Source organism: Schistocerca nitens, chromosome 10 (genome assembly GCF_023898315.1).
Source record: "Schistocerca nitens isolate TAMUIC-IGC-003100 chromosome 10, iqSchNite1.1, whole genome shotgun sequence".
Taxonomy (NCBI): domain Eukaryota; kingdom Metazoa; phylum Arthropoda; class Insecta; order Orthoptera; family Acrididae; genus Schistocerca; species Schistocerca nitens.
The window spans coordinates 169,105,875-169,118,896 of record NC_064623.1 but is presented as its reverse complement, the minus strand read 5'-3'; the positions used below and the strand labels follow the sequence as shown (position 1 = coordinate 169,118,896).

Genomic DNA, 13,022 nt, shown 5'->3' with positions numbered 1-13,022 from the left:
TTTTGCATCGTGGCTCTAAATATATAGTGTTGTATCCTGTACGACAATTATTAGCGCCAAGAAAACAACTACGCAGTGTTTATGGGCTTATGTTCGTTATGCTCTGTTATCTTCCGTTCCCTCTAGTGTAAACGCTTGTTTCACAGATACGCGCGCATGGTAGTCAACACTGGCGAAAGCTCGTTCGCTTCCATTCGCTCCGGTGTAAACCAGACTTAAGATGCGGTAAGTACCCCCTGCCACGAGTGATGATTTTTGTTCACTCTCCACGCGCCGTTTCGCAGTAGGTTTGGCCGGCACTGTTCGCGACGGCTCGTGTGACGTCACGGTCCCGCGCTGCGCAGTCGTGTTCTGCGCACGCTGCCAGCTATAACCCCGCCCGGGCGCCTTGCCCGTGTAGCAGTGAGACGCGAGCAGCGGTGCGAAGCGTTGGACGTGCCTTCAAAACACTACCAGGGCGGCGTCTAGCGGCATTCTTCGAGAGTGACAGATACCTGTGGATTGACAGTCGCGCAACTTGGCGGTCGGTGGCTTCGCAGTTACTGGTGAGTACCCCACTTTTCATCGAGTAATAGCTGCCAGTTAACCTTGACATACAGCCCCATTCCGTCATCGTGGCAACTCGAAGTGTTCCGCTACATATTTGCATGCAAACGTACGTACGATTAGCAATACGAAGAGAAATTTTTTTCCTTTGTATTTATTACGTGGTTTAATGCTCCAGAGGCATACGGGGCCGTTCTCAGGCGTTGTTAACTCTTCCCTTGTGGAACATAAAGATGCGAGTTCGAATCACAGCGATACCTAAGGCAGAAACTGAGGTGAGAAAAGTCACGGGATAGCGGTATGCACATATACTGAGGCCGTAGTATCGCGCACACAAAGTATAAAAAGAGCTGTCATTTTCTACTCAGGCGATTGATGTGAAAAGGTTTCCGACGTGATTAAGGCCGCATGATGGGAATTAAGACTTTGAACTCGGAATGGTTCGAGTATAATGACTTTTCTGGAGACTAGAAATCTACTCTGTAGGAATCAGCATGGGTTTCGAAAAGGACGATCGTGTGAAACCCAGCTCGCGCTATTCGTCCACGAGACTCAAGAGGGCCATAGACACAGTTTCCCAGGTAGATGCCGTGTTTCTTGACTTCAGCAAGGCGTTTGATACAGTTACCCACAAAGTAAGAGCATATGGACTATCAGACCGGTTGTGTGATTGGATAGAAGAGTTTCTAGATGACAGAATGCAGCAAGTCATTGTCAATGGAGAGAAGTCTTCCGAAGTAAGAGTGATTTCAGGTGTGCCGGAGGGGAGTGTCGTAGGTTTTTGCGGCTGATGCTGTAGTACATCCAGAGTTTGTAACAATGGAAAATTGTACTGAAATGCAGGAGGATCTGCAACGAATTGACGCATGGTGCAGGGAATGGCAATTGAATCTCAATGTAGACAAGCGTAATGTCCTGCGAATACTTAGAAAGAAGGATCCTTTATCATTTAGCTACAATATAGCAGATCAGCAACGGGAAGCAGTTAATCCCATAAATTATCTGGGAGTAGGCATTAGGAGTGATTTAAAATGTAATGACCATATAAAATTAAGCGTCGGTAAGGCAGATGCCAGACTGAGATTCACTGGAAGGATCCTAAGGAAATGCAATCCGAAAACAAAGGAAGTAGGTTACAGTATGCTTGTTCGCCCACTGCTTGAATACTGCTCACCGGTGTGGGATCCGTACCAGATAGGGTTGATAGAAGAGATAGAGAAGATCCAACGGAGAGCAGCGAGCTTCGTTACAGGATTATTTAGTAATCAGGAAAGCGTTACAGAGACGATAAACTCCAGTGGAAGACTCTGCAAGAGAGATGCTCAGTAGATCGGTACGGGCTTTTGTTGAAGTTTCGAGAACATATCTTCACCGAGGAGTCAAGCAGTATATTGCTCCCTCCTACGTATATCTCGCGAAGAGACCATGACAAAATCAGAAAGATTAGAGCCCACACAGGGGCATACCGACAATCTTTCTTTGCATGAACAGTACGAGACTGGAATAGAAGGGAGAACTGATAGAGGTACTCAAGGTACCCTCCGCCGCACGCCGTCAGGTGGCTTGCGGAGTACGGATGTAGATGTAGATGGCAGTTGGAGCTAGACGCATGGGACACTCATTTCGGAAACCGTTAGGGAATTCAATATGCCGAGAACCTCAGTAACAAGAGTGTACCGAGAATACCAAATTTTGGCATTACCTCTCACCACAGACATCTCGGTGGTCGTCGTCCTTCACTTAACGACCGAGAGCAGCGGCGTTTGCGTGGAGTTGTCAGTGCTGACAGACAAGCAACACTTTGTGAAATAACGGCGGAAATCAATGTGGGGTGTGCGACGAAAGTAACAGCTGGGACAGTGCTGCGAAATCTGGCGTTAATGATGCTGTGGCAGCAGACAACTGACACGAGTGCCTTTGTTAACAGCACGACATCGCCTGCAGCGCCTCTCAAGGGCTCGTGACCACATCGGTTGGACAATAGAGGACTGAAAAACCGCGGCCTGGTCAGATGAGTCCCGATTTCAGTTTGTAAGAGCTGATGATATGGTTCGAGTGGGACGTAGACTCCACGAAACCGTGGACCAACGTTTGTCAACAAGGCATTGTGCAAGCTGGTGATAGCTCCTTAATGGTGTAAGCTGTGTTTACATTGAGCGGACTGGCTCGTCTGGCACAACAGAACCGATCATTCACCGGAAATGTCATGTTCGGCTACTCGGAGACATTATGCTGTTGACTCGGCCACTGTTTCTATGTTTCGATACAGAGTATCGATACGTGGAACTGTTTCAGTGTTTCGGAACGGCTATGGTTCACTGTTTCGAAACACTCGTGTTTCATTCCGCCCCTGTGTTGGATAACTGCACCAGATTCGATCTCGAGCCAGACACAGAAACTCTATCGTTGTTTCAAAATAAGGCTGTTTCAGTCCACCTGTGCTTGGAACGGACTAATTGTATCGAAACAGTGATGTTTCATTCCGCTCTGTGTCGGACGAGATTCGGGCTCGGCACAGGTATTGAAACACTTTTAACATGCCACTTCATGAAACACTTTCAAGAGTGTCGAAATCTTTTTGACAAGCAATAGCATCAAGCTCAAGATATCCGAAAATAAAGCTTCGTTTCTAGCTGACCGTCATATTCCGAAATGGCGTAACATCTGCTTTACAAACACTAACCAAACAATAAATCAACGCATACTATTCACATTCAAAATAATAAATATGTGAAAATCATTCTGTTAAATTACACTTTTTGATAACATACGCTTCTCTGTTCACGTACAGTAATCGTATTAAGAAACGCAAGTAAGCCTACAACATTTTCAATAAAAAAAGGCGTAGAATGACAGTTATTAGCCATATACATAAATTTGATGTAGGTATAATTGCAAGCAATCTGTTTGATATATCACTGATAGTGTAAGGGTGAACGGGAAGGGCTAGGAAGCATGGTGAATTTATAGTAACGGTTATATTTTGTTATTTATTCGAATTATTTGGCGTTATTTGTGAGTCTATAGTCACTGTGCCTATTATCCACAATGATTCCCTTTGTGTGCATGGAAATTAGCAGGCTGGGTATATTACCCATACTAACGGAATGTGGGAATCCCAGTAGCATATCCGTTGTTTCTGCAGTTTGCTCCCACTTCCAGTTCCGTTCGTGGTGGCTCTTCTGTCTTCAGCTATGGCTGTCCTCAGCCGATTGAAAAGTATGAAAGTCACACGACACGAAAGCAGCGCATTTGCCGTGTTGAAGGGAAAGGCAGTAGCAACAAGCTATGGAATGAAGCTATTGCGAAGCATGCTCAAATAACGCTCGCTGTTCACAGTTTCTTCAAAGAAAATGGGTCCAATAAGTCCGTGACTGGAAATTGCTGCCCCCGATGTAATCCTCGGAGCATAATGTTGCCGTTCATGAAGCACTTGTGGGTTTTCAGTGGCCCAAAAGCGTACATTTTGTTTGTTAACCACATTGTCTAAATGAAACGTGTCAAACGTTGTTGAGAGTTTCTTCCCTATCCTCCGCCCACTAAGCAAACAGTAGTCTCTGCTGCTTGTGTTCTTCAGTGAGCTTCTGTGCACAGGTCATCTTCTATGGGTACATATGGAGGTCAGTTTTAAGAATGCGTTGAACGGAACGTCTGGATATTCCCAGTTGCACTGCTGCCTTTTTACACGATTTCCCCGGACTTCTCTGTACAGCAACTCGTACCGCTTCAATATTCTCCGGCGAACAAATAGGCTTAGGCCGAGGTCGCTTCGCTTCCAACACTGTTCTTTCCTGTACAAATTTATCGTACAACCTGTGGATGGTCTTCTTGCAAGCGACCCATCGTGTGTTAAACTGTTGTCGAAAACGCCTCTGAGTCACAACAAGGCTTTTCGTTTCATGAAAAAGTAACACAATTGCCGATCGGTGCTCTGCCGTCAGTCTTCCATTGTCAGCCATTCCTGCTTACTAGTCTCCTAGCGGCAGTATTGTGAATTACACGTCATTTCGCAACTCATTTGTTTTTCCAAGCTCTGCTGGTACTGCTGTAGAGATCCCAGCTGGATATCTAATGTTCGTCGTAAATTGTGAAAGAAACAATTGGTAACAAATTTCGTGCGCCACCCTTTACGTAACAGAGGTGGAATGGTATACTGATAAAACGATATGGTACAGTATCCACCACATGGGAAAGCAGGATAACACAGTAGACACAAATAACATTCATGTTTGACGCAGGTCAGACTCCCAACATAAGAATCGGTATCCGACACTCAGTAAGGAATACGCACTCCATGGCGACTAATCTACATTTGGCACCTGTTATTGTTGCTGGATACCAAATTGTTGAGGAGTCCTTGTGGGATGTTTTACCACTCCTCTATCTCACCCCTTGCACGATTCAGGGAGGGGGTGTTCTTTGAGAAACACGTCTGCAATGAGCATCCCAGGCATAAGCTGTAGGGTTTAGGTCCGGGGAGTATGCGGGCCATTCCGTACTGTCAATATCCTCATTCTTCAGTGTATAAGACAGCTCAGCTGTCCAGTATGCGCGGGCATTGTCGTCCGTAAACAAAAAGTCGGGACCTGACGCACTCCTAAACGATGGACACGATCCAGAATAATCTCCCTGCAATACCGCTATGCTGTAACAACACCTCGCGGAAAGATATGCAGCAGTGTTTGGCCACTGCGCACAATACCTGCCCACACCATAACGCCTAGACCATACCAGTGACGTTCACGAACATTCTATGATGTTCTAGCTCCCTACTTAGCAATCATATACAACCGCTCGCTCACCGATGGATCTGTACCTACAGATTGGAAAATTGCGCAGGTCGCACCAGTGTTTAAGAAGGGTAGTAGGAGTAATCCATCGAACTACAGACCTATATCATTGACGTCGGTTAGCAGTACGGTTTTGGAGCATATACTGTATTCAAACATTATGAATCACCTCGAAGGGAACGATCTATTGATACGTAATCAGCATGGTTTCAGAAAACATCGTTCTTGTGCAACGCAGCTAGCTCTTTATTCGTACGAAGTAATGGCCGCTATCGAGAGGGGATCTCAAGTTGATTTCGTATTTCTAGATTTCCGGAAAGCTTTTGACACCGTTCCTCACAAGCTGCGGGCCTATGGGGTATTGTCTCAGTTGTGCGACTGGATTCGTGATTTCCTGTCAGGAAGGTCGCAGTTCGTAGTAATAGACGGCAAATCATCGAGTAAAACTGAAGTGATATCAGGTGTTCCCCAGGGAAGCGTCCTGGGACCTCTGCTGTTCCTGATGTATATAAATGACCTGGGTGACAATCTCAGCAGTTCTCGTAGGTTGTTCGGAGATGATGCTGTAATTTACCGTCTAGTAAGGTCATCCGAAGACCAGTATCAGTTGCAAAGCGATTTAGAAAAGATTGCTGTATGGTGTGGCAGGTGGCAGTTGACGCTAAATAACGAAAAGTGTGACGTGATCCACATGAGTTCCAAAACAAATCCGTTGGAATTCGATTACTCGATAAATAGTACAATTCTCAAGGCTGTCAATTCAACTAAGTACCTGGGTGTTAAAATTACGAACAACTTCAGTTGGAAAGACCACATAGATAATATTGTGGGGAAGGCGAGCCAAAGGTTGCGTTTCACTGGCAGGACACTTAGAAGATGCAACAAAAAATAAAGAGATAGCTTACACTACACTCGTTCGTCCTCTGTTAGAATATTGCTGCGCGCTGTGGGATCCTTACCAGGTGGGATTGACGGAGGACATCGAAAGGGTGCAAAAAAGGGCAGCTCGTTTTGTATTATCACGTATTAGGGGAGAGAGTGTGGCAGATATGATACGCGAATTGGGATGGAAGTCATTAAAGCAAAGACGTTTTTCGTCGCGGCGAGATCTATTTACGAAATTTCAGTCACCAACTTTCTCTTCCGAATGCGAAAATATTTTGTTGAGCCCAACCTACATAGTACAGGGTTATAAACACAAAGTCAAATAGGGGTAATGCAGGAGTAGGTTTAATAATGAATAGGAAAATAGGAAGGCGGGTAAGCTACTACAAACAGCATAGTGAACGCATTATTGTGGCCAAGATAGATACGAAGCCCACACCTACTACAGTAGTACAAGTTTATATGCCAACTAGCTCTGCAGATGACGAAGAAATTGAAGAAATGTATGATGAAATAAAAGAAATTATTCAGATAGTGAAGGGAGACGAAAATTTAATAGTCATGGGTGACTGGAATTCGAGTGTAGGAAAAGGGAGAGAAGGAAACGTAGTAGGTGAATATGGACTGGGGCTAAGAAATGAAAGAGGAAGCCGCCTGGTAGAATTTTGCACAGAGCACAACTTAATCATAGCTAATACTTGGTTTAAGAATCATGATAGAAGGTTGTATACATGGAAGAACCCTGGAGATACTAAAAGGTATCAGATAGATTATATAATGGTAAGACAGAGATTTAGGAACCAGGTTTTAAATTGTAAGACATTTCCAGGGGCAGATGTGAACTCTGACCACAATCTATTGGTTATGACCTGTAGATTAAAACTGAAGAAACTGCAAAAAGGTGGGAATTTAAGGAGATGGGACCTGGATAAACTGAAAGAACCAGAGGTTGTAGAGAGTTTCAGGGAGAGCATAAGGGAACAATTGACAGGAATGGGGGAAAGAAATACAGTAGAAGAAGAATGGGTAGCTTTGAGGGATGAAGTAGTGAAGGCAGCAGAGGATCAAGTAGGTAAAAAGACGAGGGCTAGTAGAACCGCTTGTGTAACAGAAGAAATATTGAATTTAATTGATGAAAGGAGAAAATATAAAAATGCAGTAAATGAAGCAGGCAAAAAGGAATACAAACGTCTCAAAAATGAGATCGACAGGAAGTGCAAAATGGCTAAGCAGGGATGGCTAGAGGACAAATGTAAGGATGTAGAGGCTTATGTCACTAGGGGTAAGATAGATACTGCCTACAGGAAAATTAAAGAGACCTTTGGAGATAAGAGAACCACTTGTATGAACATCAAGAGCTCAGATGGAAACCCAGTTCTAAGCAAAGAAGAGAAAGCAGAAAGGTGGAAGGAGTATACAGAGGGTCTATACAAGGGCGATGTACTTGAGGACAATATTATGGAAATGGAAGAGGATGTAGATGAAGATGAAATGGGAGATAGGATACTGCGTGAAGACTTTGACAGAGCACTGAAAGACATGAGTCGAAACAAGGCCCCCGGAGTAGACAACATTCCATTGGAACTACTGACGGCCTTGGGAGAGCCAGTCCTGACAAAACTCTACCATCTGGTGAGCAAGATGTATGAAACAGGCGAAATACCCTCAGACTTCAAGAAGAATATAATAATTCCAATCCCAAAGAAAGCAGGTGTTGACAGATGTGAGAATTACCGAACAATCAGTTTAATAAGCCACAGCTGCAAAATACTAACACGAATTCTTTACAGACGAATGGAAAAACTAGTAGAAGCCGACCTCGGGGAAGATCAGTTTGGATTCCGCAGAAATATTGGAACACGTGAGGCAATACTGACGTTATGACTTATCTTAGAAGAAAGATTAAGGAAAGGGAAACCTACGTTTCTAGCATTTGTAGATTTAGAGAAAGCTTTTGACAATGTTGACTGGAATACTCTCTTTCAAATTCTAAAGGTGGCTGGGGTAAAATACAGGGAGCGAAAGGCTGTTTACAATTTGTACAGAAACCAGATGGCAGTTATAAGAGTCGAGGGGCATGAAAGGGAAGCAGCGGTTGGGAAGGGAGTGAGACAGGGTTGTAGCCTCTCCCCGATGTTATTCAATCTGTATATTGAGCAAGCAGTAAAGGAAACAAAAGAAAAATTCGGTATTAAAATCCATGGAGAAGAAATAAAAACCTTGAGGTTCGCCGATGACATTGTAATTCGGTCAGAGACAGCAAAGGACTTGCAAGAGCAGTTGAACGGAATAGACAGTGTCTTGAAAGGAGAATATAAGATGAACATCAACAAAAGCAATATGAGGATAATGGAATGTAGTCGATTTAAGTCGGGTGATGCTGAGGGAATTAGATTAGGAAATGAGACACTTAAAGTAGTAAAGGAGTTTTGCTATTTGGGCAGCAAAATAACTGATGATGGTAGAAGTAGGGAGGATATAAAATGTAGACTGGCAATGGCAAGGAAAGCGTTTCTGAAGAAGAGAAATTTGTTAACATCGAATATAGATTTAAGTGTCAGGAAGCCATTTCTGAAAGTATTTGTATGGAGTGTAGCCATGTATGGAAGTGAAACATGGACGTAAATAGTTTGGACAAGAAGAGAACAGAGGCTTTCGAAATGTGGTGCTACAGAAGAATGCTGAAGATTAGATGGGTAGATCACATAACTAATGAGGAGGTACTGACTAGGATTGGGGAGAAGAGGAGTTTGTGGCACAACTTGACCAGAAGAAGGGATCGGTTGGTAGGACATGTTCTAAGCCATCAAGGGATCACCAATTTAGTATTGGAGGGCAGCGTGGAGGGTAAAAATCGTAGGGGGAGACCAAGAGATGAATACACTAAGCAGATTCAGAAGGATGTAGGTTGCAGTGGGTATTGGGAGATGAAGAAGCTTGCACAGGATAGAGTAGCATGGAGAGCTGCATCAAACCAGTCTCAGGACAGAAGACCACAACAACAACAAACCTACATAGGTAGGAATGATCATCAAAATAAGAGAAATCAGAGTTCGAACAGAAAGGTTAAGGTGTTCGTTTTTCCCGCGCGCTGTTCGGGAGTGGAATGGTAGAGAGATAGTATGATTGTGGTTCGATGAACCCTCTGCCAAGCACTTAAATGTGAATTGCAGAGTAATCATGTAGATGTAGATGTAGAAGTGTGGTCCCCTCTCTCTCCCCACCAACTGGTTGCAGAATCACTTGCCACAGTGAAGCGGTATTCATCGGAGAACACCACTCTGGACCACTATAGCTGACCTCTGCCAACATGCTCCCTATACTGACGAACACCTACTCGACGATGGAGCGGTGGAAACTGGATGCACCTAACAGGCTTCCGAGCAGACAAACCAGCCTAATTTAAACGCCGCGAAATGGTTCAGGCTGAGACAATTGCCGGTAGCAGTTGCAAGGTTTGCAGCGATTGAGACGTCTTTTCCTTTCCGCCACTAGGGCCTGCATTTTTTCGCATAGCAGCGGCCATTTTTAGTCGTGAGACGGCACTTTTATATACACTCATTACTGTGGCCACAGTAGTGACACTTTTTCGGCCTCGAGCTGTGAAACTGCTCGTCCACGATCGTAAGCACTCAAATCAAGTTTACGAGACATGTTGCCGTACCTCCCGGAATGTCGCAATAACCGGTTCCACAACAGCCTGCGCCAAACATCGTACTGCACGAAACGTCGAATGCACACCAAGAGTTTGTGCACTGGCTTCGCTGCACAGCTAACGCGCTCCGCCCTCTAAATTTCTACATGTACATCCATACTCCGCAAGCCACCCGACGGTGGGTGGCGGAGGGTACATTGAGTACCTCTATCGGTTCTCCCTTCTATTCCAGTCTCGTATTGTTCGTGGAAAGAAAGATTGTCGGTATGCCTCTGTGTGGGCTCTAATCTCTCTGATTTTATCCTCATGGTTTCTTCGCGAGATATACGTAGGAAGGAGCAATATACTGCTTGACTCCTCGATGGAGGTATGTTCTCGAAACTTCAACAAAAGTCCGTACCGAGCTACTGAGCGTCTCTCCTGCAGAGTTTTCCACTGGAGTTTATCATCTCCGTAACGCTTTGGCGATTATTAAATGATCCTCTAACGAAGCGCGCTGGTCTCCGTTGGATCTTCTCTATCTCTTCTATCAACCCTATCTGGTACGGATCCCACACTGCTGAGCAGTATTCAAGCAGTGGGTGAACAAGCGTACTGTAACCTACTTCCTTTGTTTTCGGATTGCATTTCCTTAGGATTCTTCCAATGAATCTCAGTCTGGCATCTGCTTTACCGACGATCAACTTTATATGATCATTCCATTTTAAATCACTCCTAATGCCTACTCCCAAATAATTTATGGAATTAACTGCTTCCAGTTGCTGACCTATATTGTAGCTAAATGATAAAGGATCTTTCTTTCTATGTATTCGCAGCACATTACACTTGTCTACATTGAGATTCAGTTGCCATTCCCTGCACCATGTGTCAATTCGTTGCAGATCCTCATGCATTTTCCATTGTCACAACCTCTCGCTATACTGCAGCATCATCTGCAAAAAGCCTCAGTGAACTTCCGATGTTATGCGCAAGGTCATTTATATATATATTGTGAATAGCAGCGGTCCTACGACACTCCCCTGCGGCACACCTACTATCGCTGTTCGGGTCGTTTCGTAGCGATTGTCGGTTGTTAGATAGCAGTAATCAGTTGCTCCTTAACAAGTGTCAATTGTTCCTCAGCAGTTCTGAAGCAATTTTAAACAAATCTCATCAAAAAAGGAAAATCGATGTTGCTCTGTTAACGCTTTGCCGTCTGGCAACACCACAGTGGTTCAAAAATTGTTCAAATGGCTCTGAGCACTATGGGACCGGCCGGTAATAAAACAAGGAAAACTGTTTGGTCGAGGCACAACCAAATTTCCTTATTACTACTAGGAAGCAAACGCGGAGAAGAAAACAGCTTCGACCACAAAATGATTATCCAGGAAAGTTTCAAGCAATCACCGGCTGCCGGCCGGAGGGGAGCCGAGCGGTTCTAGGCGCTACAGTCTGGAACCGCGCGACCGCTGCGGTCACAGGTTCGAATGCTGCCTCGGGTATGGATGTGTGTGATGTCCTTAAGCCCGGTCCACACGCAACGATCTGTCTGCGCAGACATCGGCGCAGATGTCTGTACATGCAAAACATCGCTGCAGATGTGGTGTGTTCACACGACACAAACCCCAATCTACTACTCGCCCGCCATCTGTCGGTGTAGAAAAGAAATATCTGTGGCAAGCGAGTACGCTCCCCGTAAACGTCAAAAATTTAATTCAGTTATTTTGAAATATAGAAATGGAGGAAGTTCTGTTGTGGTCTGTGTTCGCAACTTGTGTTGCAAAAAACATTCAGACCAACCGCAGGAAACAGAGAAAGCGGTCAAAATGGTGTAGACAGTGGCTGCTAAAGCGAAAGCAGTTTTCTCACGTAAATTTACTGCGAGATTTGCAGGGCGAACCTTAAGAAAGCCAAGCAGATCAAAATACCATAACGTTGGCTGGTATACTTGATCTACTTCTACACCTTCTAGATTTCTGAACTTTGGATAACTCTTTTCGGATGATGATGATGATTATTATTATTATTAGTGTTTTAGGGCGCACAACAGCGAGGTTATCAGCGCCCGTTCCCAAAAGTTCAATTCAGAGCCGAATTGTGAGAGAATGGGTATTGTTCAAATTGCAAGATTGGACACAGCACATCAAAACAGGGAGATAAAACTAAAAATAAAATAGCAGTACCAACAGGTAAAAATAATTAACGGTGGCTGAGTGACCACTTACAAATAATGGGTGACCAAACCACTGGACAGCACATTAAGACTTCAATCCCAATATCTTGGGAAGAAGTCCAGACATCACACAAAAACATAAAACTCTAGCGACACTCGCCTCATTATTAGTTAAAAGAGAGGGTAGGTCTGGTGGGAAACTGAAATCTTCCTCAAACCCGCATATAAAACACGCTCAGTTAAAATATGTCGTATCGACAGCTGTGTCCCACATGTCTGACATGTTGGTGGCTCCATGTGTCAAAGGACAATGTCCTATTCGAAGCCGTGTAAGGGCTACTTCCTCAGCGCGTCGTTGTCGGAAGGAGGTGAGCCACGGTCGGACAGAATCCTTCACCGCTCGCAACTTATTATCCCTCACTTCCAGCCACTGAGCCTCCCACCAACGAGTCACGAAAGACGTAATGGCCTGCAGGGGGACAGAACAGCGAGCAGGAGGTGGGATGGAGCAAGCCTCCTTGGCAGCCGCATCTGCAAGTTCATTGCCAGGAATCCCTATGTGCCCTGGAACCTAGCAGAAAATTACATCCTTACCCTGCTGTTGCAAGAGCAGGAGTGCGTCCTGCACCTCTTGCACCATCCGATCTGCTGGGTACATCTGTTCAAGAGCGTGTAGAGCACTTTGGGAATCGGAGCAGATGATGAATAAGTTTAATTTTAAAAAGGTGGTCCGGGGTACAATACTTCCTGTAAGCAGCCAGATCAAGAAGTAATCTTGGCCTTTGTAGTCGCCAGGGAGATCCCCTACTCCATCCCTGGTGGAGTACCTTAATGCCCTCCAGGTGTACTGACTCGAGACTCTCCTTTGCACGGATGCCAAACGGCTTTGTTGCCGCCGGACGGTGGCGGAAGAGACGTTCCAGTGCCGGCTGGGAAAAAGTGTTGGACGCCAATGAAAGAGGAGTGGACTTGGCCCTGTACGCGTGCCGTACCA

At 44.9% G+C, this 13,022-nt stretch overlaps 1 protein-coding gene across 1 annotated transcript in view; it reads left to right on the top strand.

The window, feature by feature from the left end:
• Nucleotides 1–402: 402 nt before the first annotated feature.
• LOC126210119 (lysosomal-associated transmembrane protein 4B-like) overlaps nt 403–13,022 on the top strand; it is a 261,374-nt gene continuing 248,754 nt past the window's right edge. Inside the window, exon 1 of the mRNA XM_049939262.1 lies at nt 403–545. The gene's annotated coding sequence lies outside the window, so the exon portion shown is untranslated. The remainder of the gene's footprint in view (nt 546–13,022) is intronic.